Genomic DNA, 15839 nt, shown 5'->3' on the forward strand with positions numbered 1-15839 from the left:
AACACCGAAGTTTACCAAACAACGGATATATTAGTCTCAAGGAAGAATACTTTTGAATACTTCCCAAGATCTCGGATCTCACCCCTCCCTAGACTTTTATTATTGCATGGAGATAACTAAAACATAAAGTGTACACTCATAAACTGCAAACATTACAGGATTTGTGAGTGATGATATAACAGGAAGTAGCTGTTATGTGCACCGCCATATACGGACTGTAAAGAAGCGTGCTATTCGTGTATGCTTAGTAGTGGTGGTGGCAACCATCAGAAACTTCTGACATAACTTCTGTAATGTGTTTGAAAGGATTTGGTTATTTTTTTTAAAACACTCAACAAAACTTCTTCAGATAAAGTATATCGAAATACTTTGACATAAACTGACAAATCTGTAGGAATTTTTCTAGAATTTTTTTTTCAAAAGCGGCGTAGTTATATGGCCTGAGATAGAGATTATAGTATTCATACTTTCAACTGGCATAACAAGGATATTAGGCGATAGACAAAAGTAAGTCTTTTACTTTACTTTTTTGAATGATATTTTTAAATTTTACATTATTAATTTGCTTACTTATCCTGATTATTGTTAGGTAGGCATGCTTTATGATAGTAATGCATGCCTGCCTAACAATAATCATGCTTTATGATATGTCTGTAAAGACAGGAATTATTTGGAGAGGTGATTCTTTATCCTACAGAATTTTCGAATTTTTAATTAAAATCGACTCACTGGTACATGTTGCAATTCTACATTACCTAAAGAAAGAGAATCGATTATACAGTAAGCTCTATAAGTATCGTGCACGCTTGGATTTTTTTTACGAATTTCTCACATTTTTTCACAACTATCTTCACTAGAGGGCGATTTATTTTTTTCAGGAAACCAAACGATTTGTGATTTGTGGGTAAGTTGAACTTGTTTTCCATTGTGAATTAAATTTCTGTTAAATGGTTTAAATTTATAGAATAATTAAACATTTAGTACATATAAAACAGAGCAAAAATTCTAAGTCGTAAGGTTTGTTTCATAATGAAAAATCAAACGCAATTAATTTTCAGGGGAAATAAATAGTTTAGTAGTTAAAAGCAGATTAATATTCAGAATGAGTTAAAATTCATTATTTTTTACCATTTTCTTTACCTTCATATTCTGCCACATTTTCTTCAAAATATGGCAGATTGATGCACATTTCCGTGAGTGTAAATGTATAATCGAAACATTACATTGAGTTTAATATGTAGTACGTTTGGTAATGCAGATATCCGGTACTCCTATTTTCTCCGTTTTTAAGAAGGTACCTGAACGCTTGATGCACGCTTGGATTTTTTTACGAATTTCTCACATTTTTCACAACTGTCTTCACTAGAGGGCGATTTATTTTTTTCAGAAAACCAAACGATTTGTGATTTGTGGGTAAGTTGAACTTGTTTTCCATTGTGAATTAAATTTCTGTTAAATGGTTTAAATTTATAGAATAATTAAACGTTTATTACATATAAAACAGTGCGAAAATTCTAAGTCGTGAGGTTTATTTCATAATGAAAAATTAAACGCAATTAATTTTCAGGGGAAATAAATAGTTTAGTAGTTAAAAGCAGATTAATATTCAGAATGAGTTAAAATTCATTATTTTTTACCATTTTCTTTACCTTCATATTCTGCCACAATCTGCCACATTTTCTTCAAAATATGGCAGATTGATGCTCACATTTCAGTGAGTGTAAATGTAGAATCGAAACATTATGTTGAGTTTAATATGTCGTTTGGTAATGCAGATATCTGGTACTGCTATTTTCTCCATTTTTAAGAAGGTATCTGAACTTTCTCGAAATATATCTCAATTTATGTTTGTTATTTTAGAAACTACGGATATTCTTTTTATAGACATTTTGAAGCTACATCTGTAAAGGCAAGTTCATTTTGTAGCGGTATAAATGTCCACTGTTTTGTATATTTTTATTTCTCTATATTTAGTATTCTGTTCGGCATTTGAATCATCGCAACGACCAGCAATAGATCTTCTGGATTGGCCAAAATAAGATAAACCACAGATCCTAAAGATCGAAAAATGAAGTTTCCATCCATTTGAAGAAGAATCTGAAGAATCTTTTTAAAAAAAAGAAAGAAAGAAATACGGTGATATTCTTCATGTCTAACATAATTGTCTCCTATCCACGATAGCAAATGTTACCTACATCGTGACCAAACTGATGGCATTGGATTTATGTTATGGAGGCAAAATTCTTCGAAATGCTCTGTGAAATAATTGATCAATGTTAGGGAAAGAGAACTTCCTATGGCCATGCTTTCAATTACTTTTACAATGTTTTTCATCAATTAAAAGACCCAAGATGAAATAAGAAATCGAAACCTGAAGTGCCTTTATCTATGGGGAGGTTTATTCTGGACTAGTCACACGATTTCTTCTAAAGGAATGTGGCAAGCAAAGAAACAACATCCGCATCCGCTCATTAAGTAAGAAGATGCAAAACAAAGTTCAGCATTTTTTTTATATAAATCCATGCTGTTCTTAATATGAAAAGGGGGTAAAAAAAGAGGATTCTCTTGTTTTTTAATATTTTTAAATTTCACGATTTCATGCAGCATTTTTCTCTGCACTGGTGTTCCAATAAGTTCATATAAAAAAAAAAACTTATGAAACATGGGAGACTCTTTTATTATAATAAATAGTTACTTATTTCACGTAAACTATAATTCGATTAATTTTTTTTTCAAATTTAACATGATTTAGATTGGCTGAGAATAGCTTATTCAGTCTATTGTACTCTGTCTCTCTGCAGTCGGTTCGATTTGTTGTTCTATATATTGTTCCCTGTCCGCGGCGTTAGCTGGGGAAGGAGTGTCCTAGGTTCGATTCCCGTCGACGACGTGAGGAACTTAAGGATTTTCCTCAGCCATAACTAAGTAAGCCGCTCTTGGGCGTTGACAGCAGGGTATTTTCCACCAGTTTATCTGGGATTTTCATCCCACAAGCAGACATTTTATTAGTCTTTTCTTTAGCTTTCTGTATTTTACTAAGCCTATACAAGAACGGCAAAAATGCCCTGAAGCTTATCGTCTGTGGTATGACTATTGTATTCCGTACTGCGAACAGAGAACAATATTCCTATTCTATTCCCTCAGCCATACGGCTGGTGGGGGTAACTAGATGCTATCATACTAGGGAAATGATTATGAGCAAGGTGGTTTCTCGTTGCCTTCCTTGCCGTACTATATCCTATGACTGTAGTCTGTGTGTTCACGGGGCCGGTGTGTGTGGAGTGTTATCCTCTATACAGCTCAAACTTGAACATTGAAGAAAGAAGAAATTAAGATTTTGGAAAGCTTTGAGATGTGGATTTGGAGAAGGATGGAAAAAAATCAAATGGACAGAGAAAATAACTAATGAAGAGGTCTTAAAAAGAATAGAAGAAGAAATTTCTGTTAAAGAGGATAAAAAGAAGAAAGGGAAACTGAATCGGACATATTCTGAGAAGAAATGGAATCATCAGATGCCATCGAAGGAAAAATAGACGAAAAAAGGCCCAGAGGAAGAGTAAGGAAAACAATGCTGGGTGACATGCTGAATGGAGACAAGTACACAACCTTGAAAGAAAAGGCTCAGAACAGAAGAGAGTGGAAGGTAAGTTTTTGCTACTAAGAGAAGAACCTGCTCATTTGCAGAATACTTAAGAAGAAGAAGAAGTATAGGCTTAACAGATGGAAAAAATATTTTAATTTGATGAATGAAGGATGTTTTTATTTTATACCTTTTGAGGATTGTGGCTAGCTTGATAGTAATGCAAGCAGTATTGAAAAGAGAAATATATCCTCTGATTATCTCACTGTTAAAAGTGAGTTGAATCTGTTTACTTGAAAGAAGTCTTCAAATCATTGTCTTTCATACCCCTTTGTATTTGTAAGGAACTACATTATTAAAAAGTATTCCTCGTCGTTAATAAAGTGAACTACAGTGCTCTCAAGAATTAAAAGAGTGCCTGATTTGTGAGGTTTCTTATGGTGTGAAGCACGAAATTTCTCTCTCTCTCTCTCTCTCTCTCTCTCTCTCTCTGTGTGTGTGTGTGTGTGTGTGTGTGTTTTCATTCCAACTTATAATTTTACAAAATTCAGCACTAAGTGCTGCATATGTGGTTAATTTTCTACAATTGATTTCAATTAAAAAATCTTAATGTTAATTAAGATTAAAAATGTTAATAATACTTTTTGCCTCTACAGTATATTATGTATTCACAACATAATATTATGTTCATGAGTCTCAGAAGTATTGGATTTATTTGTTCAAAGTGTGTTAAAAGGTAATAATAATAATAAAAAAAACAAAAGTTAAGAAAAAAAAAGAAATGCAAGCTATTTTAATAAAGGAAACAGAATTTATTTCGTTTCATTCTCTTCCGTTTTGCTTTCTTTTTTAATGACATTTTTGACGGGTTAGAATATGGTTTTTGTCATAAAAAGTTTTTGGAAAAAAAAATTTTTTTTCCGAGTGAGTGAGTGAGTTTTCAACACTTTATGTTGAAAATAAAGTGCATAAGCATCAAAAGATGCAGGTTTTATATTAATAACAGCCGAATTTGTCTTTCTTAACCCAGAACCACTTAAAGCACCGATTACAAGAAGGACAGCCAATCAGTGGCACCCCATCGCCTCTTCAATGGGCTGTTGAATGAAGTTAATCAGCCTCGTTTCTGAAGGAACTCGTCGACTGAATATAAGCTGAGAATTTGAGGCCATGCGCGCTCACACTGCAGCAGAATGATGCCTGCACATTGAAGAGACTTTTCATCGGCTCTTGACTTGTCTAACCTTGTCTACCGAGAATCTGAAATCGTACATGTATACATGACAATTGTTCAGAAAACAGCAAGCCACAAAGACCAGTTTATTCACTTTATTACAGAGAAAATCTGTAATAAAGTGAATCCAGATTACAGTACAATGTATCTGCATATGGTTAAAAATGACCTTTAATAATAATAATAATAATAATAATAATAATAATAATAATAATAATAATAATAATAATAATGTGTGTTACACATAACAAGTTAAGAAAGAAGAAGAGTGTGTCATCATTACGTGGATTTAGGTCTGTTATGGCCTATTTAGTCCCAGAAACCAGTGGCAAGTCTCTTCAGTAAAGAGGAATGCCATGTGTTTTTAAATGGGAAAGGAGATTATTTGGTCTTCATTTTCCTTCCCTTTATATTTTTATTGAAACTTTTGCCGTTACTTTTGAGGATTTAAGGCAGTTTTATTTATTCATTTTTTATGAAGAATTATATGAAAAGTTATATTTACAAATCTATTTACACCACATTTATTCCATTCTAGTACATCAAAAGTTATTCAAACAAAAACTTTTTATACTACTGAATTCCCAGCAATGTCCAAATTTTTTTCTAGAGCTTTTCAAGAAAAATTACTGGATGCCTCTGAATATGTAGATTAACTGGGGAAAAAAATCTTCTAATAGCTATTAAATAAATTCGAGTGAGCCTTGTCTTTTGGTATAGTCGTTATGATATAGATTTGTCTTATTAGTTCTGTTGTGGGAATATAATTCACCATATTCAAATCATTTTACTGAAACATTTCGAAGATAGGATATTCAGAGTGGTCATACGTTATGGTGCATTCCTTAGAAAGGGTCCGTCTCTGAAGCTGAAAATGGAAGGCATTTGGATGATGTGGTTTATCATAACTAATAAAAACAATCTGGGGATGTAAAAAAAAAAAAAAAAAAAAAAAAAACGTATAAGTTGCTTCACAGAGACCGGCGCTTTCTACGGCATGCTCCATGACTTATGGGCCACCCTGTACATGAAATTGTCACACAATTTTTCCAATGAAGTTCGTATTAAAAAGGCGCTTATTTTTCAATAACAATAAAGTCTTAAATGTCTCCTTTATGAAAAGAAAATGATTATATTTTGACAGTATGTTTATTTTTCACATAGTTTTCAGTGATATTCTTTGCATATTCTTCGGATATCAACTAGATTTTCGTGTTTCCACTCCAAACAACCACTGTGAGATTTCTTAACCTGAATTGCCACTGTCATTGATAGATTGAATAATTCGGAAAATATTCGCTTGGAAATCTTTTTGTCGCCGGCTAGCTGCAGAAAGTTGGCACCTGTCCAGTTAATGAGGTTAAACGATATGACCAGGAGTGTATTTTGTTAGTGATTGAATAATATGCTATAAGAAGGCCATCAGGGAAATGGGGACATTCCTTTCTGTATCAGTAATCCTCGCCACCCACCCACTACATTGTTTTGAAGATTCGATTCTTCTGTTACTGGTCGACATTTTTTTCTTATGAGTAATAAGAGTTCTTTGTTCATCATAACCTAGTTATAATACACAAAATAATCACATTCGCTTTGCAAGTGTATTTACTTCTTCCTGATAGATTACTCGGAACTCGGAGTTGCAGAACTCAGAGGGATAGTAAGGAGACGGCTCCTTCAAGAAATCGGAACAAAATAATAATGTGAAATTCGTTTAAATTACAAAACAGTATACCTCTCTAAATGTTATGTATTAAAAATAATTTTAATATGCATTAATATATATTTTAGTGATATTTTCGAATAAAAATTATTAGAGTGGTTTTCAGTTCCACCGACATTATTTCTCGAGTGACCCTCCTAATACATGACAATCACCCCTTCCAGAATTAAAATCTGAATCCACCACCGTCTTTAAGTTACCTAACTTTTATTTGAAAATATGTTAAGCTATTATAAAAGTAGATATACTTAATTAGCTTTGATTATCTTTCATTTAATTATGACAGTCATATTACTTCTGGTTAGAAGTGTCAGGTAGATTGATTGATGTCATTGGCATTATAGTATTCTTAGTGAGAAAATGTTCATTATTTGTTATTAAAATAATTTTGATATTTTTCATAAATAATCACGTGAATTTTTCTTGAATTTTTTTTACATTATTTTTAGATTATTCTTATCATTTCAATTTTTCTTTAATTGTTCTATTCTCGATAATTATTCTTATCATAACATTTTCGATGATCTTTTCTAGCGGGGAATGTAAATGAGAAAGATTGCATGTCACAAAATCAAGCCTTTTTCTGAGAAAAAAAAAACTTTTTGATATCAGAAATGCAAGATCTTATTAGTACAGTGATTTTAGAAACTTTTAAAGAGAGGCTCCTCCTTTTTTTTTTTTTTTGGTAAACAAATTCTTGCTTCCCCTACATTTGTCATAATACTGTATTAACCTGTAGTTTTCTTAGCATGTATTTTATTCTAATAAACGTTCTTATAGTTTTTAATAGTACACAATTATACTTGAAACCAAACTAAAAGTAAAATAGCACACAGATATATTTATTTTAACATTGGAACTTTCATATTTCTGACTGTATACAGTGACAAGTATCGCAAGTGTTTTTAAAGCTATGTTATATTGCAATAAGTGGATGAAACATCGAGTATACGAGGAAGTTGTGCTGCTCTAAAATAATAATATTGACCACTGTTTTGCTCTACCGCCCCTAGAAAAGGCTGTCCCCCCTAGTGGACTCCTCATGGTTTGAAACCACTTAGAATGTTTCAGACCTTGTCAAAATTGTTCAAAACATAAGAAAAATTGCTAAACGTGAAAAAATATGATAGTAAGGATATTGTTAGATGTAATTACGTACTGAAGCTACAAAATTAGAAACACATTTATCTGATATATTATTATTATTATTATTATTATTATTATTATTATTATTATTATTAACGTTTTCCTTTAAAATAGCGATACTGTTAGAGAGGGGAATGAAATATTCTATATCATTAAAGAATGGCTCTTAATCGAATACTTCACTTTGATTAATATGTGCAAATTATTGTGCATTCATTTAACATAATGAATGCGACATATTTGAATTTCATTTCGTGCTTCAGCTTATAGATAACCCACCTACCTTTATTCTACACCTGCAAAAAAAAAGAAGAAAAAAAAAGAAAAAAAAGATAAAAATTGGAACGTCTCACTACAAGTGTCTACTTGGGAACTTTTCAATTTCTCCCCCGGTTCTATTTGTAGCCGACTGACATCAGACATTAGTTTGTCTACTAGATTAAGGTTGTGTGTGCGTATGTGTATATATGCATGTGCATACACATCCTATATTCTATGTATGTTTTCGATTAGACATCAACAAGTTTCTTGACTAAAGGGTTCTTGCAAATATTAAAAAAAGGTCGTTGAAAAGTGTATGATAAATTTAGAAATAGCTGACCTAGATACTCAAATACGTATGCTTATCTCCCCTCACTATTTTTTAACATTCTTTCAGGAATCGAAGGCCAATTGCCAAACAGGCAAGCAGACAGATAGATACATCCGAAAAAGTGTCGACGAAGAGCTTAAATTTTTCAGTTCGAAACCCACAAGGCTAAGGTGATTATATAAATTAGCAACCCAGTTTTCATCCACCCTTCTGATTGTAAGATACTTTACTACTTATTTGTTCAGCGCAAGGAGAACTCGGACGATATTTAAGCTCGGTGACCTTCAGTATACGTGCCGCCGACAACAAGGGAGGCTGTTTAAGAGCAACTTGGACGGACACCAACTTTTCTCGGTAACCTTTACCACTAAATAACGCGGAACTTCATATAAAAATTGTATTCCGCAACAGTTTTCGTTGCCTTAACATCTTAACAAACTTCATCTTTTTTTTTTCCCCTTAGATGATGAGAGCTAATTATATTGACATTTTTGTTAATATATCAAAGTATCTGATCCAGTATCATTTTTTCCCCCTGGACTGGAGCTTTTTATATCGGAAGTCATTAAGGGCAGCTCATTACACAGATCATTCAAGGAAGGCAGAGAATTAAAAGAAAATAAGGTGATGAACATTTACAAAAAAATACAACTAATTCTGCGTAATTGATTATTTAAAAAGCGAAGAGCAAAATATTAAAAATAAAGTAAATCTACTATGTTTCCTTGACCTTGACATAGTAGACCTACTCACAATCTCCCATCCGGGATTCTTTATAATGTCCAGAATGCCTCTATTAACAGCACGTTTTAACAGTCTAGTTCCATTTTATAATTAAAGTAACAACAGCATTCAACGAAGACGCATAAAGTATGATATTTTTGGATGTTGCGAAGGCGTTTGACAGATGGCCTCATGGTAAGTTCACGTTTAAGTCACACAAAATGGGAGATGATAATGGACGTATGTATTGGAAAGTAATTAGTGAATGATAAATATCAACATATTAATGAAGAGTCTCTTAGAAAAAGCGGATAACAAGTGGAGTATCATACGCTCTGTCCTTTGGCCACTGCTGCTAAATTTATATAAGTATGATAAAAAATATATCCATTGTTCATTCTTTAGGGTAAAAGCCTGCTGGTCCATGTTGTCACCCTTCGAAGATTAGAGTCCATATTTTATGCTTAGGGTTCCCTTTCGATAAATTCATCTTTTTTACGTCATTAATTATTTTCTTCTTCAGTGGCAGTACTTTATTTTTGAAAAAAAGAAAGAAAAAGGAAAAAGTACACAACAGCAGTTTTTTTTTTTTTCATTTTTGTTTAGAAATTTCTTGAGTGTAGAGTGAGTTGCAACATTGTATATGAATCTGATCCCAGAAAGACTGTAAAACTATCGCACATTTTTACGGTAGATGGTTTACAAGTTAAGTAATCCGGAATCTGCTCTGCCACTTGACTTTTTTTAGATACTTTAGGCCTCCAATGAACAATAGCTTCCTAGTTCAATCTGTCTGCAGCGTGGTAGTATAATTATGGTAGGAGTAGTATAATATAATACTCGTATGGTAGTATAATTCTTCTCTGATATCCTAATTAGTTTTCATTTCAGTCCATGATGTTGTATTTATTTTCCTCGAACACTTGTTTTCAAAGCATTTCAATCTTTCTTCCTTCTGCTTGATAACCACAGTCTTCATTTTGAAAAACTGTGTGGAATATCATTGAACTAATGTTTCGATTTTAAGTTCTTTGGAGAGATGTGTATTTTTCTATTTGTTTGTATGTTTGGTTATAGTAGCCCGCCATATATTTATTCTGTTTAATAGTTTCTTCATAATTTAGCCTCTCTGTGATCAACTTGCATACGTAATTTAATTTTTTAACCTATTCCAGCTTATTTTCATCCACTTCTAAGTTATTTCTAACTATTGCCATTGTTTTAATTTTATTAAAATTTATCTGCATTGCATAGTCTACTTGTTTTGTTTAGGTTATTTATATACATTGGATTTTCTTCATTATCATTAAATAATAATGTTATCTGCACATTTTCTATGATGTAATTGTGTCCATTCAGTTGTTGTCATGATATATATCCTTTTACTAGTTATTCCAGGCACAGGTTAAACAAATATGGTGGAAACTGAACATTGTTGCATGACACTTCTCTAAACTATTATTCCAGAAAGATTCAACTGCTCTAAATATTACTGGAATTTTTTTTCCCACTTGATTAGACTATAATAAATTTAGTTTAATCCTTTATCCAAGTGTAAGCAAACAAAGCTTGTGCCTGAAGTATCTTCAGGACTGAGGCAACTTGTGGTAAAGGTGGACCAAGCTCTCATCACTCATTGTCTTATTATCTCCTATAATGCAAAGCACATTTCCTTGCAGACATGTATAATGCTATGCATTGAGGGAAGGGCCACTACCCAGACCGGTTTCGGCCTTTATTGAGGTCTCGTCAGTGGGAGCCAGACCCAGAGGTGGTGATACTAAGGTGGAAGCAATAGAGAAGTCATATTTACCTATTTGTGTGCTTACACTTGGATAAAGGGTTAAACTAAATTTAATATAGTCTAACCAAGTGGGAAAAAAACTTCCAACATCTTTCTCTAAATCCAGAGTAATTTAATAATAAGGTGAGACACCTTTTGGCAACTCGTATAGGTAAATGATTTCTCTTGCTTTCACCTTAGTATCACCACCTCTGGGTCTGGCCCCACTGACGAGACCTCAATAAAGGTCGAAGCTGGTCTGAGTAGTGGCCCTTCCTTTAATGCATAGCATTGTACATGTCCGCAAGGAGATGTGCTTTGCATTATGGGAGATACTAAGACAATGAGTGATGAGTGCTTGGTCCACTTTTACCACAAGTTGCCTCAGTCCTGAAGATACTTCAGGCACAAACTTTGTTTACTTACACTTGAATAAAGGATTAAACTAAATTTATTATAGTCTGAATTTTATTGTTGCCATAATATTTTTATAATACTGGAGGATGATACTGAATATTTTCCCCTCTTTTATTTTTTGTTCTCCTATTTCATATTGCTATAGCTAGATGATATAAACATTCCCAATGACAATACCCAAATTCTAACAGAAAATGTAATGCTGTTAATTTTCTAGCTTTGATTTCACGTTTATCTTAGCATTCCGGGGTGTCTAGCCACACTACTATAAAACCACCTGCACACATATAATCCATCAACGTAACGAAAGCAGCATGGTAGGGACAGGCAATATTAGTGACATTTGGAGTGGCCTCATCTGTGAAATTTGCATATCTAGGCCATGGCAGCAACAATGGCTTCATCAGGAAGTATTAGTAACAGGGTGGTCAGATTTTCAGGAATGCCCATTACTCTTCTGATTTGACATCCATTGTCTCGTGTTCCGATATGAATGCCATGCTTAATCAGGGATGGGTAACTTTTATAATTGATCACTCTAATTATCCAATTATATTTATTTATTTTAGATACTTTATACATATACTGATCGATGTAACTCATGACCTTTCGCAAGATAGATACAGCATCCACTTTACGAACTTTGTCATCAATTCCAACAAACTTGTTGATTTCTAACAAAATTTGGAGAAACTGATGTATACTGCACATAACTCATAAAAAGAGTGTGTACAGAATCAGACCGAATAATAGACCAAAGCTTTTCTTTGGGTATATGTAACCGGAGTTAATTTATATAGTTTATAAATCTAAGTGGCTGGCAAATATACCTAATAGGATGACAAAATTACGTGACAACGAACATAGACAAATAATAAATACTGTATTGCTATATCCACTTTAGCTTGAGATCTATGCAGGAAGTGTGGCCCATATTTTCTATATGCAGGTTTTCCTCTATCGAATAAATGACTTTAAGGTCGTGTCCGTTCCACTTGGAAAGCGAGCATACTTTTCTTTTCTTCAGCAAAGACACTTGAGCAAGCGGACTAGAGCATATTAAGTTTCGCTACAGCTATTGTATTTAATAACAATGGGGGGGATTCTCTTGGTATCTTTTACAGTTTTAAATATCTTTGGAGGAGTTTTAAAAAAATCTTTCTAATAACCTCTGCCTGGCGGATATTGGTACCTATCATACTATTGTAACATCTACTTTTAATTTTGCTCTAGTTATAACAGCGCCATCAGTCGGCAATTTCTCAAACTATATTCTAAATTCAGTAGCTATTCTAAATTACTTTTGTTGCATTACATTTTTTTTTTTCAGGTATTGTACTAAACCTTAATTCATTTATTTACTTTAGGAAAGTTACATTTTACATGGAAAACTAACATTTTCCATATTCTTCTTTCAGAGAAGAATTAAAAGATACAAAACTCGTTTAATGGTGATAGATGCTTTGCCAGTACACAAAGGTGCAAAGACGCATCTCAAATATAACCAATGCACTTTTGATCTTACTATATGTTTATTTTTTATTTTTAAAAACATAATTTATTTTTAAAAACTAATTAAAAAACAACATAACGAATAGCATTTTGTTAGGAAAAGGAAGTGGGATGGCTTGAACAAAAGTGTGCTAAAAGGTAATGGAAAAGGTGATGACGCCCGCCTCCCTTTGAACATTGTTTACTTTAGTAGTAGACAAATTTTTCCAATATAGTGACCAAGTTAAAAATAATAATAAATAAATATAACTATATTATATTTTAATTAGATATATTTTTCTGAAAATATCAAAATATAGTTATTGTTTTATTTTTGCTAATAAATATCCTAATAGCTGCAATAAGAAATATTTACGAGTTAATATGAGCCTCGGTAGCTCAGTCGGTATAGACGAAGCCCTTTGGTCGGAAATATCTGGATTCGATTCCCATCCATGACGTGAGGAACCTTTATCTGGTCTCTTTCGACTAAAGGTGAGTTAGCCAGTCTTATACGGAGATAAGAGGTTTTTTCACCCGGAAACGCGGATTTTTCGTCCCCCAGAACAGGCAAACCGGCCCCGTGAACACCCACCCACCCACCCACACACACACACATTTACAGACACTCCCGGAGTAAGAATTAACCAACCTATTCTGTAGGATTTTCGATTTCGAACGCCTGCACGATGAAGTATGGACGTTAGCATAAATTAATAACAACTAGCCTTGATGTGTTTCATCATCACGAACCATGGGCTCACTGCCCGTTGGTGTCCTATGCCTCCTTCACTATCTTCTTTTACCTTTTTTTTTTTTTTGTCCACTTTCACAGTGCCACTTGATGTGTTTACACTTCAACAATTACAAGGATGAGAAGTGTCTATTGAAGTTGGAATAATATTTGCATAAATTAATTGATATATATAAATTAATTGATATATTTGCATAAATCAATAAAGCATAAATTTATTGATATATTTCATCCATATGTAAGGATAAAGCTACAGCGATGTTTTATAAAATGCAAGCACGATCACATTTCGCAAAATACATCTATCCTTTACACATCCCGTCACCGTTGGCGGCGTGTATTGTGTGCGTGCTTACTTTTCGACAGGGCGTGGATTCGAATCCGATTGCTGGCATACAGTTATGGCGATAGGATTTTTGATACACCCCTGTAATCTATAAATTAGCGCCCGCCTCCCTTAAGAATGAATGGTAAGTCACGACTTCTTTTTTTGTTTTCTCAAACTTCTTTTAGTAACTGTAATTTGTGCACACAGTATTATTAGTGTTCGTTCAAACAGAATGTGTTACATAAAGTTGCCTCTCTCTCTCTCGGGCAATTTCGGGGACGAAACACCATTTCTGAATGATACACTTTTTTTTAAAAAAAACAACCATTTTATTTATAGATATATTTACAAACGATAGATTTTATTATACCACTTAACATCAATATACTATTTGCTGCCAGTACTAAAATGCCCAGGAAATAAACAAATATTTGTTTTAACTGCCATAATAGTTCTTAATAACGAATATAATTCGAAGTAGAAATAAAATAAAATAAAATAAAAAATCGGAGATGATTGGTCATCTTAGTGTACTAAGAAAAAATTGTAGTCAGGGGACAAATGCATATCATCATTGTATGAACAGTAAAGTAAGCAAAATTAGTGTGTGTGTGTGTGTGTGTGTGTGTGTGAAAATTAAAAGTGGTTTTAAAATAAATTATAGCCATTTATCTTTTCGTGGTGCTTCGTTCTCAATAGCGACCATCGCAAGGCTTACAAGACTTTCTTGAGAAATACTTGTATGTTTTTTTTTTTTTTTTTAAGCCGCTAAAATGATCGCTCTCCACTTGCTACGCTGACAGGAATTATCAGCAATATTCTTAGAGCAGTACTCAACATTTGGGTATGATAAGTTGTTTGTTTGAACGACTTTAAGTGTATCATGTATCATGAGTCTTATGGAACTGGCACAATTCGGACTTCAATCTCGAACGGTATATAATTCGTCATACACTTTGACTGCACTGATGTTCTTATTCCCGGCCGACAAACGAAGTAGAAAATCGCTGTCATACTGCAGAAGCTTTCCATTTTGATTTCCGATCGATTTCGGAAATTAGTTTATTTAGGCTATATAAAACTTCAAATTGACTGTTGTGGTTATAACAAAGCAATTTTGGATATAACAGTTAAAAATTGTCTAAATCTTTCATCAATGGAAGTTATTGCACCATCTAAAACAGCATAGAAGAAATTTACTTGAAATCTCGCCCCATTTATTTCTCTAAAAAGAACATCAGTACTTCAATTACTGATTATATAATATTTATAATAGCAAATTTAAAGAAATATTAAAAGGAAATAAATATTTTCGTATAAATAAATCCACTAATGCTTTCATTCTCAAAGAGAGTAAGTGAGGCCGTTTAGTCCTAGCTAACCGTTTGAAGACTGGTGGGAAGCCATTCTCCATGCTTAGCCGTCACTGATGGCTGGTCCAGGCTATCAATGATTTTATAGGCATCAGGAGAGAAAGAGAGAGAGAGAACATGAAACAAAACTGAATCATTTCATGTGATGTATTATTGTCTGAAATGTATGAGTTATACGCTCGATTTTATTGAGTTACGGAGTAGTTAAAGTAGCCAGAGATCGACTCGAGAACAGGCAAAAAAAAAAAAAAAACTAGTAAAGTTCCTTTAGGCGCCGACCAGAATCGAACTTATAACGATCTTTCTTAGGGCGGTCAGAAATTCTGAATTTCTTTCAATTTTGTCAGCAGGAACATAGCACTAGATGCACATTTCACCGGAAACTGCATAAAAGAGTAACGCATATTCAGCCATGGATCACAGTACTAGGAAAAATAATCTGATCTAGGAAAGATGGCTGGTGCAATGCTATTATTATTATTATTATTATTATTATTATTACAAGGTTTGGAAAAGGTAATGATTGGTTGCTGAGTGCTAGCGCATTTTATGATCTACAATAAATACTAAAAATTAACGTGACTAGAAACGATAATACACAAATCATTGATGCAAAAGGAATAATATAAATGCAGTCATCCCTCGACTTACGTCGGGGTTCCGTTCCATAAGGCAGGACGTAAGCCGGTTCGAAC

At 33.2% G+C, this 15839-nt stretch overlaps 1 protein-coding gene across 1 annotated transcript in view; it reads left to right on the plus strand.

The window, feature by feature from the left end:
- Window positions 1-427: 427 nt before the first annotated feature.
- Window positions 428-15839, plus strand: part of LOC150097744 (cysteine-rich motor neuron 1 protein-like) — a 168632-nt gene continuing 153220 nt past the window's right edge. Inside the window, exon 1 of the mRNA XM_090407273.1 lies at window positions 428-507. The gene's annotated coding sequence lies outside the window, so the exon portion shown is untranslated. The remainder of the gene's footprint in view (window positions 508-15839) is intronic.

This window comes from Typopeltis vanoorti, chromosome 17 (genome assembly GCF_054136105.1).
Source record: "Typopeltis vanoorti isolate ZY-2024b chromosome 17, IOZ_Tvanoo_1.0, whole genome shotgun sequence".
NCBI classification, from domain to species: Eukaryota; Metazoa; Arthropoda; class Arachnida; order Uropygi; family Thelyphonidae; genus Typopeltis; species Typopeltis vanoorti.